The sequence below is a fragment of the Triturus cristatus genome, chromosome 5_2 (assembly GCF_964204655.1).
Source record: "Triturus cristatus chromosome 5_2, aTriCri1.1, whole genome shotgun sequence".
Lineage (NCBI taxonomy): Eukaryota > Metazoa > Chordata > Amphibia > Caudata > Salamandridae > Triturus > Triturus cristatus.
Window position 1 is genome coordinate 844,084,554 of NC_140588.1, and position 22,202 is coordinate 844,106,755.

The 22,202-nt window shown below is 41.0% G+C and overlaps 1 pseudogene; it reads right to left on the reverse strand.

Moving 5' to 3' along the window:
• Positions 1-20,744: 20,744 nt before the first annotated feature.
• Positions 20,745-21,741, reverse strand: LOC146829334 (28S ribosomal RNA; annotated as a pseudogene; the record flags this gene model as incomplete).
• Positions 21,742-22,202: the final 461 nt, after the last annotated feature.

The window sequence follows — 22,202 nt, forward strand, 5'->3', positions numbered from 1 at the left end:
CCTCTCTTGCCAGTCCTGTATTGTTGGTTTGTTGCCCATGCCCCTCTTTCCACTGCCCTCCATAGTCTGTTGTGCTGCCACTGTCCTTCCTGCCTGCCCAGTGTGGTCAAATTATTGCCTCTGCACTCTCCTACCTGCCTTCAATTTTCAGAGTCCGTGCCCCTGGCCTCTGCCTCTCAACAGTATCCCAATGAACAACTAGATTGCTAACATTCTATATTTATTACAAAAGTGTGGAACGCCTGACGTCATCTTGATGTAATCAAAACTGTAATACCTAGAGTATTTCCTTTAGAAATTACATATATGAGAGGGTCTTATTTGCATCAAAATTATGGTTAGTGCTCTAAAAAACTAAAATGAGGACATATTTTCTGAGTTTTCAAATAGCGACAAAGAACTTTTAAATTATTTCTAATCTTTGTTTTTTTATCCAGTTGACCACTTGATTAAATGTTGCACCTAGGGGAGAGGACGTGGTGTTACTTCCAGACCTGCAGACTTTGCAACTGGGGAACCAGGTTGGAGTTTCTGCTTCAGCTCAACATTCTGTGATTCTGGTCAAATCACTTAATCTCCCCATGTCTACAACCAGAATGAATTTGATCTTGTGTGATGTAACCAATGCTCATGTAAAGCACTCCAATACCTGACAAGTCTGCACTATATAAAACTGCAAATACACAAAAAATAAGTGTTTTGCACACTTCTGTCATTGGGCTACATGTGGGCTACATCTGGGTGATATTTGTGCTGCATTTGGGCTCTTTTGTCTCTGGTGGCCATCTTGGGAGATTTATTTGTTATGAAGTTTCCTAATTTCCTCATTTACTGCAGTCTCCTCAGTAGGAAATGCTTTCAGTTTTTTACTTTGATTCCATCAAGAAGGAATTCAGATATGTCACACATTTGCCATCAACTCTGAATGTTAGCACTCCAGTTGCTCATTAGATCACTGTAGTAAAGCTACTGCTCACCACTGAAGTCTGCTGCTGGTATTAAAAGTGTATGTTTCAGTCTGCATGTCAGAATATTTTTATGAAATAGAAGAGAATTTGAGAAGTCAAACTGTGCCCTAATTTTTCTTTCTGCAGAACTATTCATATTCTATGGGAAAATGAACCCCCTCATTTTGTTCCATTGTAAATTAAATGTTTTAAGTGTTACCACTTTATTCCAATCAAGAAGGCTTTAGGTGTGCCATACTTTTGTCATAAGTAAGACTGTTAGCGCTCTAGTTGTTCGTTAGAACACTCTGGGACATTCTGTCATTGGGCTATACTTGGGCTACATCTCGGTGATATTTGGGCTACATTTGGGCTCTTTTGTCTCTGGTGGCCATCTTGGGAGATTTATTTGTTATGAAGTATACAAATTTCCTCATTTACTGCAGTCTCCTCAGTAGGAAATACTTTCAGTTTTTTACTTTGATTCCATCAAGAAGGTATTCAGATATGTCACACATTTGCCATAAACTCTGAATTGTAGCACTCCAGTTGCTCATTAGATCACTGTAGTAAAGCTACTGCTCATCACTGAAGTCTGCTGCTGGTATTAAAAGTGTATGTTTCAGTCTGCATGTCAGAATATTTTTATGAAATAGAAGAGAATTTGAGAAGTCAAAATGTGCCCTAATTTTTCTTTCTGCAGAACTATTCATAATTTCTATGGGAAAATGAACCGCCTCATTTTGTTCCATTGTAAATTAAATGTTTTAAGTGTTACCACTTTATTCCAATCAAGGAGGCTTTAGGTGTGCCATACTTTTGTCATAAGTAAGACTGTTAGCGCTCTAGTTGTTCGTTAGAACACTCTGGGACATTCTGTCATTGGGCTATACTTGGGCTACATCTCGGTGATATTTGGGCTACATTTGGGCTCTTTTGTCTCTGCTGGCCATCTTGATAGATTTATTTGTTATGAAGTTTACAAATTTCCTCATTTACTGCAGTCTCCTCAGTAGGAAATACTTTCAGTTTTTTAGTTTGGTTCCATCAAGAAGGCATTAAGATGTGTCACACATTTGCCATAAATTCTGAATGTTAGCACTCTAGTTGCTCATTAGATCACTGTAGTAAAGCGACTGCTCACCAGGGAAGTCTGCTGCTGGTATTCAAAGTGCATGTTTCAATCTGCATGTCAGAATTTTTTTATGAAATAGAAGAGGATTTGAGAAGTCAAAATGTGTCCTAATTTTTCTTTCTGCACCACTAATCATAATTGCTGTGGCAAACTGAACCCCCTCAGTTTGTTCCTTTGTAAATTAAATGTTATAACTGTTACCACTTTATTCCAATCAAGATGGCTTCAGGTGTGCCATACTTTTGTCATAAGTAAGACTGTTAGCACTCTAGTTGTTCGTTAGAACACTCTGGGACATTCTGTCATTGGGCTATACTTGGGCTACATCTCTGTGATATTTGGGCTACATTTGGGCTCTTTTGTCTCTGGTGGCCATCTTGGGAGATTTATTTGTTATGAAGTTTACAAATTTCCTCATTTACTGCAGTCTCCTCAGTAGGAAATACTTTCATCAGTTTTTTTGTTTGGTTCCATCAAGAAGGCATTCAGATGTGTCACACATTTGCCATAAATTCTGAATGTTAGCACTCTAGTTGCTCATTAGATCACTGTAGTAAAGCTACTGCTCACCAGGGAAGTCTGCTCCTGGTATTCAAAGTGCATGTTTCAATCTGCATGTCAGAATTTTTTTAGGAATTAGAAGAGGATTTGAGAAGTCAAAATGTGCCCTAATTTTTCTTTCTGCACCACTAATCATAATTGCTGTGGCAAAATTAACCCCCTCAGTTTGTTCCTTTTTAAATTAAATGTTTTAAGAGTTACCACTTTATTCCAGCCAAGATGGCTTCAGGTGTGCCTTACTTTTGTCATAAGTCAAACTGTGCCCTAATTTTTCTTTCTGCAGAACTATTCATATTCTATGGGAAAATGAACCCCCTCATTTTGTTCCATTGTAAATTAAATGTTTTAAGTGTTACCACTTTATTCCAATCAAGAAGGCTTTAGGTGTGCCATACTTTTGTCATAAGTAAGACTGTTAGCGCTCTAGTTGTTCGTTAGAACACTCTGGGACATTCTGTCATTGGGCTATACTTGGGCTACATCTCGGTGATATTTGGGCTACATTTGGGCTCTTTTGTCTCTGGTGGCCATCTTGGGAGATTTATTTGTTATGAAGTATACAAATTTCCTCATTTACTGCAGTCTCCTCAGTAGGAAATACTTTCAGTTTTTTACTTTGATTCCATCAAGAAGGTATTCAGATATGTCACACATTTGCCATAAACTCTGAATTGTAGCACTCCAGTTGCTCATTAGATCACTGTAGTAAAGCTACTGCTCATCACTGAAGTCTGCTGCTGGTATTAAAAGTGTATGTTTCAGTCTGCATGTCAGAATATTTTTATGAAATAGAAGAGAATTTGAGAAGTCAAAATGTGCCCTAATTTTTCTTTCTGCAGAACTATTCATAATTTCTATGGGAAAATGAACCGCCTCATTTTGTTCCATTGTAAATTAAATGTTTTAAGTGTTACCACTTTATTCCAATCAAGGAGGCTTTAGGTGTGCCATACTTTTGTCATAAGTAAGACTGTTAGCGCTCTAGTTGTTCGTTAGAACACTCTGGGACATTCTGTCATTGGGCTATACTTGGGCTACATCTCGGTGATATTTGGGCTACATTTGGGCTCTTTTGTCTCTGCTGGCCATCTTGATAGATTTATTTGTTATGAAGTTTACAAATTTCCTCATTTACTGCAGTCTCCTCAGTAGGAAATACTTTCAGTTTTTTAGTTTGGTTCCATCAAGAAGGCATTAAGATGTGTCACACATTTGCCATAAATTCTGAATGTTAGCACTCTAGTTGCTCATTAGATCACTGTAGTAAAGCGACTGCTCACCAGGGAAGTCTGCTGCTGGTATTCAAAGTGCATGTTTCAATCTGCATGTCAGAATTTTTTTATGAAATAGAAGAGGATTTGAGAAGTCAAAATGTGTCCTAATTTTTCTTTCTGCACCACTAATCATAATTGCTGTGGCAAACTGAACCCCCTCAGTTTGTTCCTTTGTAAATTAAATGTTATAACTGTTACCACTTTATTCCAATCAAGATGGCTTCAGGTGTGCCATACTTTTGTCATAAGTAAGACTGTTAGCACTCTAGTTGTTCGTTAGAACACTCTGGGACATTCTGTCATTGGGCTATACTTGGGCTACATCTCTGTGATATTTGGGCTACATTTGGGCTCTTTTGTCTCTGGTGGCCATCTTGGGAGATTTATTTGTTATGAAGTTTACAAATTTCCTCATTTACTGCAGTCTCCTCAGTAGGAAATACTTTCATCAGTTTTTTTGTTTGGTTCCATCAAGAAGGCATTCAGATGTGTCACACATTTGCCATAAATTCTGAATGTTAGCACTCTAGTTGCTCATTAGATCACTGTAGTAAAGCTACTGCTCACCAGGGAAGTCTGCTCCTGGTATTCAAAGTGCATGTTTCAATCTGCATGTCAGAATTTTTTTAGGAATTAGAAGAGGATTTGAGAAGTCAAAATGTGCCCTAATTTTTCTTTCTGCACCACTAATCATAATTGCTGTGGCAAAATTAACCCCCTCAGTTTGTTCCTTTTTAAATTAAATGTTTTAAGAGTTACCACTTTATTCCAGCCAAGATGGCTTCAGGTGTGCCTTACTTTTGTCATAAGTAGGACTGTTAGCGCTCTAGTTGTTCTTTAGAACACTCTGGGAAGCTGCAGTAGAACACAAAGGAATCAACTGACAGTCTCTGCCCTTGTTGGATGTACATGTTTTACTGAGAATGTCAGACTTCATTCTCCCATGACTGAGAAAGATAATGTGAATTTACAGAAAATATGCTCTCAGTTTAGCTTATTGATCACCTTCCAAACCTCTGTGGGAAAAGCATGAGAAAATAGTTTTCTCTCAAACATGATTCATGATATCACAGCAGAAGGCTTTTTCACATGGTAAAATCACCTTAGAACACACCACAATTCCTAAAATGAGTATGGTACCATCAACAAATAATTTATAATGTAACTAAAGTCTTAAAATCTTCTATTAACTACAAGGCTTTTTAATGAGGTGCTATCATGTATATTGGTCCCAAGATGGCTGCCAACACTTCTTGGATGAAGTGCTGACAGCCAATCAGATCTCACGATGAGATGTGTGGTTAGGCTCCGCCCAGATATATATATGATTTTACTTTTGATTTTCCCAGGAACTACTGAACGGATTGACACCAGATATGCAAAAGGCACATCCCTGACCTGAGGACTACCTCTTTGCCAAATTTAAAGTAATTCTGTTCAGCCGTTTGGGCTGTACCTTGGACTAAAGGTACCTATGGAAAATTGCATGGGAAAAACGCGTTTTGAGACCCCCCTTTTTTCTCAGCCCCCGCTTGACGAATCCCCCCTGAGACTTTCAGGGTACAAGCGGAGCGGAGCGCCCCACCTATTTTGAAAATTTCGCGAGGATTCGTCAATCGGCGCCAAAGTTATTCCAAATAGAATGTTGTGGATTTCCTATGGAAACACGGTCCTAACTATAACTATCTACTGGCGACCGCCAGTAGATAATATATATTTATATTTATTTATATTTATTTTCCCACAGACCCCCCACACACACAAACACACACACATGCACATCCCATTGTATTTGTGTATTTATGTATATATTTAAATTATATATTACCTAGTGGCGGTCATCACCAGGTAGTTACAGTAAGGTCTGTTTTTCAATACAAAGAGCATTTTTCAGTTTACTAGTGACTTTGGTCCCATTTGACAAATCATTATAAAACTTTCACAATTTTTTTTTTATCTACATCAGCTCCTTCCTGGAAAGTTTTGGAGTAACCCGACAAGTGGGGGTGAGAAAAAATGGGAGGTCCCAAAACACAAATTCCCCATGCATTTTCCATATACTTCTTTAAGATGGGCTACAGTAAAAACTGCTGAACGGAATATTACCAAATTAGGCAGAAAGCTAGATCTTAGGCACAAAGTGTGCTTTTTGTGATCTTATGTAAATCTGTTCGGTAGTTAATGAGAAATTTAGGAGGGAAAAATAACTGTATATTTAGGGAGTTGGGTCCTCAAAATATTCAAGAGACGCTCAAGGGAGCACCAATTTGAATATAGAGCATTCTGATTCACCCAGGCAGCTTTATTTCCCTGGGGTCATCTCGCTCCAATTGGAGTCAGACTCCAGCGAGAGAGAGTGCTCAGACTGGCTGCCAGCAAAATTAGAGAAATGCTGCTGGCAGTCTTAGCTCCCTGTCCTGAAACTATAACAAATAAAGACATATGGGGGCAGGATAGGGTTACCCTGGCCCTCTAGGCCACATGGGGGGAAACAAATATGTAAAAAACAAAATGGAGGCGGGACCACATTCATGAACTATATATAACTGTATTCATAATGGGGAAGGGGCTGTGGGCCTCCCTCCCTAAGCCTCTAGAAGCCCCGGGGAACCCACTGCCAGGGCCATGGATATTCTGTATAGTGACGAGGGGGCAGTGGTGCCCCTCAAGAGGCCTCGGGAGGCCCAATCCCAGGGCTGAATTCATTAAACAAGGAGAAAGGGGCTGCAAGCCCCCCTCCCGAGCCTTGAAGAGCCCTGATGAACCAAACCCCAGGCAAATATTTTGCAAAATGGGGAAGCAGCCACCATGCAGCCCTCTCCCCAAGCCTCTAAAGGCCCCATGGATCCCACAGGGCTGGCTCAGATGCTATATCTGGAGACCCCACCCCGAGACATAGCCGTTTCCCTGCTAGCAGCCGCACAGGCAGGGAAACCTCTGTTTGTTCACCACGCTCACTCCCAGCAGGTGGGAGCTTCAAAAGTTCTCCTGTCTACTAGGGGCATACTTTTGATCTGTTTCCATGCCCACAGAGATGTGGGCAGGAAAACAGATCAGCACATTGCTCCAGCCCACAGGGAAAAGTATTAGTAGCTGCTCATTATGGGCAGGAGCAATTCCGGCTCCTTCTGTATGCAAGGAGCTGGCTGGGGCTGTTGGGGCTCTAGGTCTACCCCCATGGCCTCCACCCAGGACACCCACATTTTATTGCGCAAGGCTCCGGGTCATGTGGTCTTTGGGGCTGAAATTGGCCCTGGGAGTGGGTCATATGCGCCGCCCTTTATTTCCAAGAGGTTCCCACGGCCTAACAACGCTCAAGGAGGGGAGCCATGTGGCTCTCTTGTTTAAATAGGAGGCCACAGGAGATGGTGGCACTGAGGCAGGTAACGGCTCAGAGAGGGCCCCCCCCCCTTTAAAAAAGGACCCTGCAGAATGAGGTCTCCATGGCCAGGCCCTGTGGCCAATCCTCCACTACACACATATGCAGGGTAAGGTTGGCTGCCTGTGGGGGACTGATAATGCTTCTTCAATACTCCTTCGCAGTAGTGCTCATTTTTACGGCGGTCGAAATAAGGCAGGGAAACTTCTAGCAAATTATCTTAAAACTCGCAAAGAACGCACTTTCATTGATTCGATTTATTCCTCTGATAATTCCCTTCTTCATAAAGATCAAGAAATACTTGATGAATTTAAACTTTACCAAAACCTTTTCACACCAGAATCTCCCCCCACTCCTTCTCTCATTCAGACTTATCTTGACAAAATCCCTCCTCCTTCTTCTTCCCATCTTAATCTCCTTGATCTTGATAATGACCTTTCCCTTACGGAACTTTCCAAAGATTTGAATACCCTCACTAAAGGTAAATCACCTGGTCCATATGGTTTCTCAGTTGAATTTTATTTGCACTTTTCTGATTTGTTACTCCCTAAACTTTTGGAACTTTTTAACTCACTTTATTCATCTGGTAAGACAGAAGACACTGTTCAAGAGGCGACCATCTGCCTTATTCCCAAAGATGATCGGGACCCTAAATTTTGCAAAAATTATCTCCCGATCTCTTTAGTTAATGTTGAATATAAATTATTTGCTAAACTGCTTGCTTTACGTTTGGATCCTATCATGCCCCATCTTATTGGTAAAGAACAATAAGGTTTTGTCAAGGGTAGACTAACTTCCGACAATTCTCGTCTTTTTCTCAATGTTTTAAATAAAGTTTCCTCCCTTTCTATTCCCCTAGCTGCTATCTCTGTTGATGCAGAGAAAGCTTTCAATAGAGTCGATTGCTCCTTTCTGTTCGCGTCATTACGCTGGCATGGTTTTGGTCCTAAATTTATATCACTTATTTCTTTATTATACTCTGCTCCCAAAGCCTTGGTTCTTGTTAATGGTCGTGTTTCATCTTCCTTTTCTCTCCAACGTAGCGTTCGTCAAGGCTGTCCCTTATCCCCTCTTCTCTTCGTTTTAGCTCTTGAACCCTTTTTGACCACTATCCGTAACAACGTTTCTATTTCCAGGTTTCCTTATGGTGATCACCAATTGAAACTTTCTACTTACGCAGACGATATCCTTTTATTCATCTCTGCCCCCGAGATCTCTATTCCTCCTTTACTTCTTGAATATAATTCTTTTTCGCAGGTTTCTTGCTACAAGATTAATTCTGACAAGACTGAAATTCTCCCTCTCACGAAATTCTGTCTTCCCCATTTTTTCTCTTCCACCGGTTTTGCCTGGAATAGTTAAAAAATAAAGTATCTAGGCAATTGGTTCTCCAATTCTATAACCTCTTCTATTAAACTGAATATGTCTGCTGCCCTTTCTCGAATTGAGAAATTATTCACTTCCTGGAATCCCCTTTTTCTTTCCTGGTGGGGCCGGCTGGATTCGATTAAGATGATGATTGCCCCAATTTTAATTTATATTCTCTCCATGCTCCCCGTTCATATTCCCTCTATTTACTTTAAACATATTGATTTGTGTCTCTCTGGATTCCTTTGGAAGAATAACAACTCCAGAATTGCCCTATCTTCTCTTCGGAAATCAAAATCTAATGGCGGTGTGAATTTCCCAGATTTTCGTCTTTATCATAAATCCTTCTCTTTACGACAGGCCTCACATTGGCTTACATCGGACCCTTCCTCCTTTTCTCCCCTTTGGCTCTACATTGAACAAACCTTATTATTACCCTTTTCCTTCAAAGAAGTTATATGTTTTTCTGCTAAAAATTCTCATTCTTCGATCCCCTTGTTTCGACATACCTGTCTCCTCCTGTAACCTTTAGTTCATCCCTCTACCTTTTCCCGTGCATCTTCCTTAGATTCTCCTATTTGGCATAATTTTCTTATCCTACTTAACAACAGACCCATTTTTTGGAATACTTGGAGGTCAAAAGGTATTTTATGGGTTAATCAGCCTTTCGATGGTGTTCCACCTTGCTCCTTTCCTCAATTTCAATTCTTATTTCGTTGCCCTTGTTCCTTTTTACAGAGATTTACTACTCTTATGGCACTTATTCTCGACATATATTATTCCCTTCCTCATTCTTCTGCATCTGATATCCAAAACACCCTTCTAAATATACTTCTTACTCTCCCCAAAGGCTCTCTTATATACTATTTTTTTTCTGCCCCTATCCCTGATCGCGCTAAGTCCAAATTGGAACTTTCTTGGGAGTCGGATCATGGATGTGACTGGCCTACCACTTTCTGGGATAAACTTTGGTCCAGATCTTTAAAAATTTCTCACTCTGCTTCTCTTTCCCAATCTATGTTCTTCCTTTATCATAGACTTTATCTCTCCCCTGTCTCCCTTGCTCGTTTTTCTTCCTCTACTGACTCTAACTGTTGGACTTGTGGTTCTTCTAATGCTGACCTTTTTCATCTCTTCTTTCTCTGTCCTTCAGTTTCCAAATATTGGGAAAAAGTTTGTTCTTATATCTCTCGTTTATTTACACTTTCCATTCCTTATTCTATACCTCTTCTCTTTGCTGGAAGTCTTTCCGATTCTTTAGATCTTTTCCCACATGATTTTTTTTAATTTTATTATTTTTATTAAGTCAGTAAACCGATACAGAAAAAATAAAACAACTCCTAAGAAAGCACACGTCTTGTTCAGCATGACAGAAAATAGAAACATTGTACAGTCATATTAGATTGACAGAGGAGAAAAACGAGCACTGTAAAATCAAAAACAAAACAAAAAAAAAAAAAGAAGTACATATCTCACATCATAAAGTAAAATACTACTAAATATAGTGCTAATGCAAGAGCCCAAATATATATCTATCTGTTTGACATCCTCTCTGGAAGGCCCAACCTCCTATACTGTGTTCACTTGTAAATTTCTTCTAGATCTATACATACTAATTAACCAATAGATCTCCCATAAAACTATAAAGGGTAAGTGTTTTTGAATTAGAAAGAGAGGGTAAAATCTCTACCAACCCAACGGAGATTAGCTGAAATCTTATGTTGTCGGTGAAAGATATTCCGTTAGAGCCCCCCAAATCTCCTCACCAAATTTACGTTTCCGTGGGCTTTTAATGGCATATAAACTAGTCTCGAGTTTGCAGATCGCAAATAATCTGCCTCTCCACATCGCAAATGTAGGGGGTTCTTTCTCACACCACAGTGAAGCTATACATAACCTTGCTACTGCAAATGCAATATGTAGGAAATATCTATATATATACATTCCATGTGTAGGTGTTTTATTTTCTATGACCCCAGCATCATAACTAATGGAGTTATCTCAATATGTTCTCCTGTGACTTCAGTTAAAAATATATGTATCCTATTTATCAATAATTTCAACTCTGAGCATGTAGAAAACATATGAACTATATCCGCCTGTTCCCCGCCACATCGAGTACATTTGTACTCATTTACTCCACCCCAACGTGCCATTTTAGCCGGTGTATAATATAGATTAAACATGGTTTTATATTGTTGGGTTTTCAGATTTGAGGATATTAAAAGCTGTTCAGCTAGATCAATGGATTTTTGCAAAATATTCCCTTCTACGGCCACTCTCAATTTCCATTTATCGTTCTGTACCTCGACATCGTCCTTTTGTGTGTCGATAAGTGTCTGATATATATGCCCAATTTTACCCCGGGCCATCACAATTTCTAAAAGATTGTTTTTCTCAGCTAAACATGAGATATCCCTCCTTCTGCACAGGAAGTCCCGAATCTGCAAATATTTTTAAAAATCCGCTTTAGGAAGATCATAGTTAGTTATCAATGTAGCGTAAGTTTTAACACCACTACTGTCTACCAGCTGGCCCAAAGTTGTAATACCTTTACTTCTCCATTTATTCATAATACTATCTAAGAAAATAGATGGAAGTAGTGTCGCTGCATCCGTGGGTGTATAATAGTTAATTTTACCCATATTTAGCTGCCTCTTTATTAGGCGCCAGGCCTTATAGGCTTCCTGGAGGACTTTAAAATGAGTCTTCTTATAGTAACTTGGCTCTATAATTTTAAAGAGTGTTCTCTCTGTCCTTGCACCTAATAGTAGCTGATATATATGAGGTACATCCCCTAGAGTTTCACCACTAGTTCCCACCAATAGGATTCCAATGTTCTGTAATAAACAAGCCCAATAATAAAATTGAAAATTGGGTACTGCCCACCCCCCTCTATCCTGTGGTAGAGTCATACATTTTAATGCCCGTCTGGGTTTCCCCTGTGCCCATAGAAAACTATTGCAGATAGATTGTAGTCTCTGCATTTGTTTTCTTGTAATTTCCAGTGGTACTACCCTTAAGAAGTATAATACCTTTGGAAGCACATTCATTTTAAGGACATTGCATCTTCCCAGTAATGACAAGTGTAAATGTTCCATCCTATCCAAATCTCTATTAATCTTATTAAGAAGAGGTTCCCAATTGAGTTTAACCATCGTATCTAGGCAAGCATTCAGGCGTATTCTCAAATATACGGCCTCCTCCAGAACTCTCTGATCCCTAAATTGCGTTTGTTCAGTACAGATTATCTGTGTCTTAGTTAAATTCAATTTATAACATGCACTCCTCCCAGATATTGCTGCCAATTGTTCCGTCTGCTCCAATGTGATTGCAGGATCCGGTGTAATTATTGCAATATCATCTGCATAAGCAAGTATATCAACCCGCTCCAACCTAGGACCTGACAACTGTTCATTTAATCTATGTTCTAATAGGTTTAAGAACGGGTTGATATATATCGCAAATAGCAGAGGGGAGCACGGGCATCCTTGATGAGTTCTTCTTGATATAATTAATGGTTTTGATTCTAACCCTAGTGTACATATTCGTGCCTTTGGTGATCTGTACATGGTCTTAATAGCCTGAATAAACCCAGCACCTACACCATGCAGCCTAAGTGTGGCCCATAGAAATTCCCATGAGACACGGTCAAACGCTTTTTCTGCTTCTAATAATATCACCCCTCATGGCAACTTACTTGTGTTGGCAATGTCTAGCAATGTTGTTACTCTGCTTATATGATTGACTGTGTCTCTAGCTGGTACAAACCCGTGCTGGTGAACTGAAACCAGAGTCTTAATTACATGCGATAAAGGTGTCGCTAAAATTTTTGCGTACATTTTACAATCGCAATTTATTAAAGATATTCGTCTAAACGATCCTGGGAGTGTAGGAGGTTTTTCTTTTTTTTAAAATACAATAATGCTTGCCTCATCCCCGGATAGCGGAGCAGTGCCATTTTGTGCCTCCCGACACACCTCAAGCATACCTACCTTAATTTCAGATAGTAATAACTTATATATTTCTAATGGGAGTCTATCTGGCCCGGCAGCTTTTCCCATAGCCAATGAGCCCACTGCATCTACCAACTCCTGTATTGATATTGGCTCCTCTAATACCCTCCTATCTTCCACATGATCATGCTCTTTTTGACCTGATGCTTGCTTTGGCCTTTCAACACATTTCCTTTAACTGGAAAAATCTTGACAAATTGTCCATACAGCATTGGTGGAATACACTCTGTCATTTCCATAGACTTGATATTGCTTTTGCTTCTTCTTGCAAACCACTTATGAATAGGGATCTATTTTGGTTGCCTCTTACCTCCTATATGGACTGCATTGTTTTAAAAAATACTCTGCATATAACTTCTGAAAATGTCAAACCCCCTTGAAACTTTTTTAGTCTCTCTTCTTTATTATCCACCCTGTTAAGCTAATGTATATATTGTTATACTCATTAGATGTATTTATATTTACTTATTCATTTACAGTGTTTTAGCTAGTATGTTTCTCTTTGTTTTCTTTCTTCATATTACTGCATCGGTTTTTCCTTTCCTCCCCCTTCTCTCCCCTCTCCTGTTCCACCTTCCCCTTTTCTTCCCCTCTTTACCTTATATAAACCCCACAAATTGCTTTTACTCTTTTCTTCCAGGCATCAGCTAATTTCTTTTTTTTTTTGACATAGTTGTATTTGAATTCTTACACTTATTGCTGTTGTCTTTATTTATTTTAAATTGCTAATACAGCTTTTCAAACATAAAAAAGTGGCTCACATTAGTTAAACAGATAGCTAAAAAGCAGACCGTGTTTGCAAATCAGGGTAGATTTAACTTTCAAACACAAGCTCAATAGGTGTTTTGCAAGTTATCGGCGACTGTACCGATTAGTGCCTACTGCAGAAAATTTTGGGGGTAAAATCAAAGGCATCAACAGTAAAAAACTGGCCCACAAGACCATGAGGCTGACCCACAAAATACCAGCACACACACTGATCTGTTAGACCGGCCCTTGATTTCTCTTTAGGTCATTCCAACCCTGTTTCCTATTCGTAGTCGGGAGACAACATAAGTATCCTCCTTCTTCTTCCCATCTTAATCTCCTTGATCTTGATAATGACCTTTCCCTTACGGAACTTTCCAAAGATTTGAATACCCTCACTAAAGGTAAATCACCTGGTCCATATGGTTTCTCAGTTGAATTTTATTTGCACTTTTCTGATTTGTTACTCCCTAAACTTTTGGAACTTTTTAACTCACTTTATTCATCTGGTAAGACAGAAGACACTGTTCAAGAGGCGACCATCTGCCTTATTCCCAAAGATGATCGGGACCCTAAATTTTGCAAAAATTATCTCCCGATCTCTTTAGTTAATGTTGAATATAAATTATTTGCTAAACTGCTTGCTTTACGTTTGGATCCTATCATGCCCCATCTTATTGGTAAAGAACAATAAGGTTTTGTCAAGGGTAGACTAACTTCCGACAATTCTCGTCTTTTTCTCAATGTTTTAAATAAAGTTTCCTCCCTTTCTATTCCCCTAGCTGCTATCTCTGTTGATGCAGAGAAAGCTTTCAATAGAGTCGATTGCTCCTTTCTGTTCGCGTCATTACGCTGGCATGGTTTTGGTCCTAAATTTATATCACTTATTTCTTTATTATACTCTGCTCCCAAAGCCTTGGTTCTTGTTAATGGTCGTGTTTCATCTTCCTTTTCTCTCCAACGTAGCGTTCGTCAAGGCTGTCCCTTATCCCCTCTTCTCTTCGTTTTAGCTCTTGAACCCTTTTTGACCACTATCCGTAACAACGTTTCTATTTCCAGGTTTCCTTATGGTGATCACCAATTGAAACTTTCTACTTACGCAGACGATATCCTTTTATTCATCTCTGCCCCCGAGATCTCTATTCCTCCTTTACTTCTTGAATATAATTCTTTTTCGCAGGTTTCTTGCTACAAGATTAATTCTGACAAGACTGAAATTCTCCCTCTCACGAAATTCTGTCTTCCCCATTTTTTCTCTTCCACCGGTTTTGCCTGGAATAGTTAAAAAATAAAGTATCTAGGCAATTGGTTCTCCAATTCTATAACCTCTTCTATTAAACTGAATATGTCTGCTGCCCTTTCTCGAATTGAGAAATTATTCACTTCCTGGAATCCCCTTTTTCTTTCCTGGTGGGGCCGGCTGGATTCGATTAAGATGATGATTGCCCCAATTTTAATTTATATTCTCTCCATGCTCCCCGTTCATATTCCCTCTATTTACTTTAAACATATTGATTTGTGTCTCTCTGGATTCCTTTGGAAGAATAACAACTCCAGAATTGCCCTATCTTCTCTTCGGAAATCAAAATCTAATGGCGGTGTGAATTTCCCAGATTTTCGTCTTTATCATAAATCCTTCTCTTTACGACAGGCCTCACATTGGCTTACATCGGACCCTTCCTCCTTTTCTCCCCTTTGGCTCTACATTGAACAAACCTTATTATTACCCTTTTCCTTCAAAGAAGTTATATGTTTTTCTGCTAAAAATTCTCATTCTTCGATCCCCTTGTTTCGACATACCTGTCTCCTCCTGTAACCTTTAGTTCATCCCTCTACCTTTTCCCGTGCATCTTCCTTAGATTCTCCTATTTGGCATAATTTTCTTATCCTACTTAACAACAGACCCATTTTTTGGAATACTTGGAGGTCAAAAGGTATTTTATGGGTTAATCAGCCTTTCGATGGTGTTCCACCTTGCTCCTTTCCTCAATTTCAATTCTTATTTCGTTGCCCTTGTTCCTTTTTACAGAGATTTACTACTCTTATGGCACTTATTCTCGACATATATTATTCCCTTCCTCATTCTTCTGCATCTGATATCCAAAACACCCTTCTAAATATACTTCTTACTCTGCCCAAAGGCTCTCTTATATACTATTTTTTTTCTGCCCCTATCCCTGATCGCGCTAAGTCCAAATTGGAACTTTCTTGGGAGTCGGATCATGGATGTGACTGGCCTACCACTTTCTGGGATAAACTTTGGTCCAGATCTTTAAAAATTTCTCACTCTGCTTCTCTTTCCCAATCTATGTTCTTCCTTTATCATAGACTTTATCTCTCCCCTGTCTCCCTTGCTCGTTTTTCTTCCTCTACTGACTCTAACTGTTGGACTTGTGGTTCTTCTAATGCTGACCTTTTTCATCTCTTCTTTCTCTGTCCTTCAGTTTCCAAATATTGGGAAAAAGTTTGTTCTTATATCTCTCGTTTATTTACACTTTCCATTCCTTATTCTATACCTCTTCTCTTTGCTGGAAGTCTTTCCGATTCTTTAGATCTTTTCCCACATGATTTTTTTTAATTTTATTATTTTTATTAAGTCAGTAAACCGATACAGAAAAAATAAAACAACTCCTAAGAAAGCACACGTCTTGTTCAGCATGACAGAAAATAGAAACATTGTACAGTCATATTAGATTGACAGAGGAGAAAAACGAGCACTGTAAAATCAAAAACAAAACAAAAAAAAAAAAAAGAAGTACATATCTCACATCATAAAGTAAAATACTACTAAATATAGTGCTAATGCAAGAGCCCAAATATATATCTATCTGTTTGACATCCTCTCTGGAAGGCCCAACCTCCTATACTGTGTTCACTTGTAAATTTCTTCTAGATCTATACATACTAATTAACCAATAGATCTCCCATAAAACTATAAAGGGTAAGTGTTTTTGAATTAGAAAGAGAGGGTAAAATCTCTACCAACCCAACGGAGATTAGCTGAAATCTTATGTTGTCGGTGAAAGATATTCCGTTAGAGCCCCCCAAATCTCCTCACCAAATTTACGTTTCCGTGGGCTTTTAATGGCATATAAACTAGTCTCGAGTTTGCAGATCGCAAATAATCTGCCTCTCCACATCGCAAATGTAGGGGGTTCTTTCTCACACCACAGTGAAGCTATACATAACCTTGCTACTGCAAATGCAATATGTAGGAAATATCTATATATATACATTCCATGTGTAGGTGTTTTATTTTCTATGACCCCAGCATCATAACTAATGGAGTTATCTCAATATGTTCTCCTGTGACTTCAGTTAAAAATATATGTATCCTATTTATCAATAATTTCAACTCTGAGCATGTAGAAAACATATGAACTATATCCGCCTGTTCCCCGCCACATCGAGTACATTTGTACTCATTTACTCCACCCCAACGTGCCATTTTAGCCGGTGTATAATATAGATTAAACATGGTTTTATATTGTTGGGTTTTCAGATTTGAGGATATTAAAAGCTGTTCAGCTAGATCAATGGATTTTTGCAAAATATTCCCTTCTACGGCCACTCTCAATTTCCATTTATCGTTCTGTACCTCGACATCGTCCTTTTGTGTGTCGATAAGTGTCTGATATATATGCCCAATTTTACCCCGGGCCATCACAATTTCTAAAAGATTGTTTTTCTCAGCTAAACATGAGATATCCCTCCTTCTGCACAGGAAGTCCCGAATCTGCAAATATTTTTAAAAATCCGCTTTAGGAAGATCATAGTTAGTTATCAATGTAGCGTAAGTTTTAACACCACTACTGTCTACCAGCTGGCCCAAAGTTGTAATACCTTTACTTCTCCATTTATTCATAATACTATCTAAGAAAATAGATGGAAGTAGTGTCGCTGCATCCGTGGGTGTATAATAGTTAATTTTACCCATATTTAGCTGCCTCTTTATTAGGCGCCAGGCCTTATAGGCTTCCTGGAGGACTTTAAAATGAGTCTTCTTATAGTAACTTGGCTCTATAATTTTAAAGAGTGTTCTCTCTGTCCTTGCACCTAATAGTAGCTGATATATATGAGGTACATCCCCTAGAGTTTCACCACTAGTTCCCACCAATAGGATTCCAATGTTCTGTAATAAACAAGCCCAATAATAAAATTGAAAATTGGGTACTGCCCACCCCCCTCTATCCTGTGGTAGAGTCATACATTTTAATGCCCGTCTGGGTTTCCCCTGTGCCCATAGAAAACTATTGCAGATAGATTGTAGTCTCTGCATTTGTTTTCTTGTAATTTCCAGTGGTACTACCCTTAAGAAGTATAATACCTTTGGAAGCACATTCATTTTAAGGACATTGCATCTTCCCAGTAATGACAAGTGTAAATGTTCCATCCTATCCAAATCTCTATTAATCTTATTAAGAAGAGGTTCCCAATTGAGTTTAACCATCGTATCTAGGCAAGCATTCAGGCGTATTCTCAAATATACGGCCTCCTCCAGAACTCTCTGATCCCTAAATTGCGTTTGTTCAGTACAGATTATCTGTGTCTTAGTTAAATTCAATTTATAACATGCACTCCTCCCAGATATTGCTGCCAATTGTTCCGTCTGCTCCAATGTGATTGCAGGATCCGGTGTAATTATTGCAATATCATCTGCATAAGCAAGTATATCAACCCGCTCCAACCTAGGACCTGACAACTGTTCATTTAATCTATGTTCTAATAGGTTTAAGAACGGGTTGATATATATCGCAAATAGCAGAGGGGAGCACGGGCATCCTTGATGAGTTCTTCTTGATATAATTAATGGTTTTGATTCTAACCCTAGTGTACATATTCGTGCCTTTGGTGATCTGTACATGGTCTTAATAGCCTGAATAAACCCAGCACCTACACCATGCAGCCTAAGTGTGGCCCATAGAAATTCCCATGAGACACGGTCAAACGCTTTTTCTGCTTCTAATAATATCACCCCTCATGGCAACTTACTTGTGTTGGCAATGTCTAGCAATGTTGTTACTCTGCTTATATGATTGACTGTGTCTCTAGCTGGTACAAACCCGTGCTGGTGAACTGAAACCAGAGTCTTAATTACATGCGATAAAGGTGTCGCTAAAATTTTTGCGTACATTTTACAATCGCAATTTATTAAAGATATTCGTCTAAACGATCCTGGGAGTGTAGGAGGTTTTTCTTTTTTTTAAAATACAATAATGCTTGCCTCATCCCCGGATAGCGGAGCAGTGCCATTTTGTGCCTCCCGACACACCTCAAGCATACCTACCTTAATTTCAGATAGTAATAACTTATATATTTCTAATGGGAGTCTATCTGGCCCGGCAGCTTTTCCCATAGCCAATGAGCCCACTGCATCTACCAACTCCTGTATTGATATTGGCTCCTCTAATACCCTCCTATCTTCCACATGATCATGCTCTTTTTGACCTGATGCTTGCTTTGGCCTTTCAACACATTTCCTTTAACTGGAAAAATCTTGACAAATTGTCCATACAGCATTGGTGGAATACACTCTGTCATTTCCATAGACTTGATATTGCTTTTGCTTCTTCTTGCAAACCACTTATGAATAGGGATCTATTTTGGTTGCCTCTTACCTCCTATATGGACTGCATTGTTTTAAAAAATACTCTGCATATAACTTCTGAAAATGTCAAACCCCCTTGAAACTTTTTTAGTCTCTCTTCTTTATTATCCACCCTGTTAAGCTAATGTATATATTGTTATACTCATTAGATGTATTTATATTTACTTATTCATTTACAGTGTTTTATCTAGTATGTTTCTCTTTGTTTTCTTTCTTCATATTACTGCATCGGTTTTTCCTTTCCTCCCCCTTCTCTCCCCTCTCCTGTTCCACCTTCCCCTTTTCTTCCCCTCTTTACCTTATATAAACCCCACAAATTGCTTTTACTCTTTTCTTCCAGGCATCAGCTAATTTCTTTTTTTTTTTTACATAGTTGTATTTGAATTCTTACACTTATTGCTGTTGTCTTTATTTATTTTAAATTGCTAATACAGCTTTTCAAACATAAAAAAGTGGCTCACATTAGTTAAACAGATAGCTAAAAAGCAGACCGTGTTTGCAAATCAGGGTAGATTTAACTTTCAAACACAAGCTCAATAGGTGTTTTGCAAGTTATGGGCGACTGTACCGATTAGTGCCTACTGCAGAAAATTTTGGGGGTAAAATCAAAGGCATCAACAGTAAAAAACTGGCCCACAAGACCATGAGGCTGACCCACAAAATACCAGCACACACACTGATCTGTTAGACCGGCCCTCGGGGCCCGCCGGACAGAGCAAGAGCCCCGGTCCCAGCTTCCGAACCCTAGCCAGGCAGGGGAGAGCCTCCCCGGGACCCGGTGGAACCCCCGTCCCCAGCGCCCGGACCCTCGGCTGGCTTGCAGGATGGGGGGCTCCCGCACCCTGGGACACTGGGATGGAGCACAAGCCCCGGGACTGGGCCCAGCTTCCGAACCCTAGCCAGGCCAGGGAGAGCCTCCCCGGGCCACGGTGGAACACAGTTCCCAGCGCCAGGACCCTCATCTGGAACCAAGGAGGGTTTAGACCAGGCCACGTCCCCTCCCCGACTGCCTGCCCGGGAAGCCCATTTTTCTCGACTATTACGTGGGGGGCTTACAGAGGTTTGGGGAAGGACAAAAGTTGGAGTTAGCCCGGACGCCAGCCCGCAGGGCCATCTGGTCACCCAGCTCGCAGGGCCATCTGGTCACCAGGCCTGCAGGGCCATCTGGTCACCTGTCCCGCAGGGCTATCTGGTCACCCGGCCCACAGGGCCATCCGGTCACCCGGCCTGCGGGGCCATCTGGTCGCCCGGCCCGCAGGGCTATCTGGTTATGCAGCCAGGCGACCAGATGACCTGGGACGACCCAGCGCCCGGATGGCCTGGGAGGGGGCCATACCTAGCAACCCTTGCAGTCCAGGAAGGGTGGCCAGGTGCTCTGAGGCAGCTGTTCGGAAGGCTCCTTCCCCCAGTGCTGCCGCTGCTCGCCTCTCTCCTTGCCTTGCCCGGGAGCAGCAGGAAGGGGAGGCCCGGCCGGCCCAGACCATCTGGTCACCCTGCCGACCCGCAAGGGATAGTGGCCCCCATCCCCGCACCTCGGTGGGGCAGGGACGGGAGGGGGAGGCCCCCATGCCAGAGGGCACATGATGGAGGCAGACTCCCGCAGGCCTGCATTACCCCCTCCGTGTCCCTCCCACCGGCCCAGCGGCAGAGGGACCCTCCCCTGGGTGTGGTGATGGAGGGCATCCGCGGGCACCCATGCACGGAGAGACAAAAGCTTGGCTCAGAGGATGACTTTCAATAGATCGCAGCGAGCTAGATGCTCTGCTACTGATGAAACTCTGACCCAGAATCAGGTCATCTACGAATGATTTAGCACCGGGTGCCCCATGAACATGCGGTGCACTAAGGGCGATGGAGGCGGCCCCCTTCCGTTCGCGCTCCGGTCCCCAAGCGAGCGGCTCTACACACCGGCCCCCCGAGAGAGGTTGGCTATCCCAGGCCAAACAAGGCTCCACGGCACTGCGGTATCGTTACGGTTTAGGGGGGATTCTGACTTAGAGGCGTTCAGTCATAATCCTACACCAAATGTCTGAACCTGTGGTTCCTCTCGTACTGAGCAGGATTACTATTGCAACAACACATCATCAGTGTGGTAAAACTAACCTGTCTCACGACGGTCTAAACACTGCTCACGTTCCCTATTAGTGGGTGAACAATCCAACGCTTGGTGAATTCTGCTTTACAATGATAGGAAGAGCCGACATCGAAGGATTAAAAAGCGACGCCGCTATGAACGCTTGGCTGCCACAAGCCAGTTATCCCTGTGGTAACTTTTCTGACACCTCCTGCTTGAAACCCAAAAAGTCAGAAGGCTCGTAAGGCCCCACTTTCACAGTCTGTATTCATACTGAAAATCGAGATCAAGCGAGCTTTTACCCTTCTGCTCCGCAGGAGGTTTCTGTCCTCCCTGAGCTCGCCTTAGGACACCTGCGTTATCATTTGACAGGTGTACTGCCCCAGTCAAACTCCCCACCTGCCACTGTCCTCGGAACTGGTCGCGCCCGGTGGGTGCCAGGCGCTTGGAGCCAGACGCGAGAGCCCCATGGGGCTCGTCCCCCGCCTCACCGGGTAAGTGAAAAAACAATAAGAGTAGTGGTATTTCACCGGCGGCCCAAGGGCCTCCCACTTATCCTACACCTCTCATGTCTCTTCACAGTGCCAGACTAGAGTCAAGCTCAACATTGTTCTCTTTCCCCGCTGATTCTGCCAAGGCAGTTCCCTTGGCTGTGGTTACTACTAGATAGTAGGTAGGGACAGTGGGAATCTCATTCATCCATTCATGCGCGTCACTAATTAGATGACGAGGCATTTGGCTATCTGTACCACCTCACGGTGGCTCATTCTGGGTCATTATGCTCCCCATCAGCGTCAAATCGGCGTTCCCTCCGGAGTACAGCCACACTTTAAGCTGTCCTCACTGGAACTGGGGTCACGTATAGGCCAGAGATAGTACACCCTGCAGTACTATTCCAACAATATAAAATTGTCTACGAACAGTCCTGTTTAGCAGGACATCAATAATCAATGCAATATGTAGTGACTATGTGTATGTAGTTATTTGAGACCTATTTTATTCAAGACGTTTCAATAGTCATGATGTACACATTTGTATCTAAATCATTATAATATAAGCACACAACTATAAAAAATACACATCTCTAAATTTC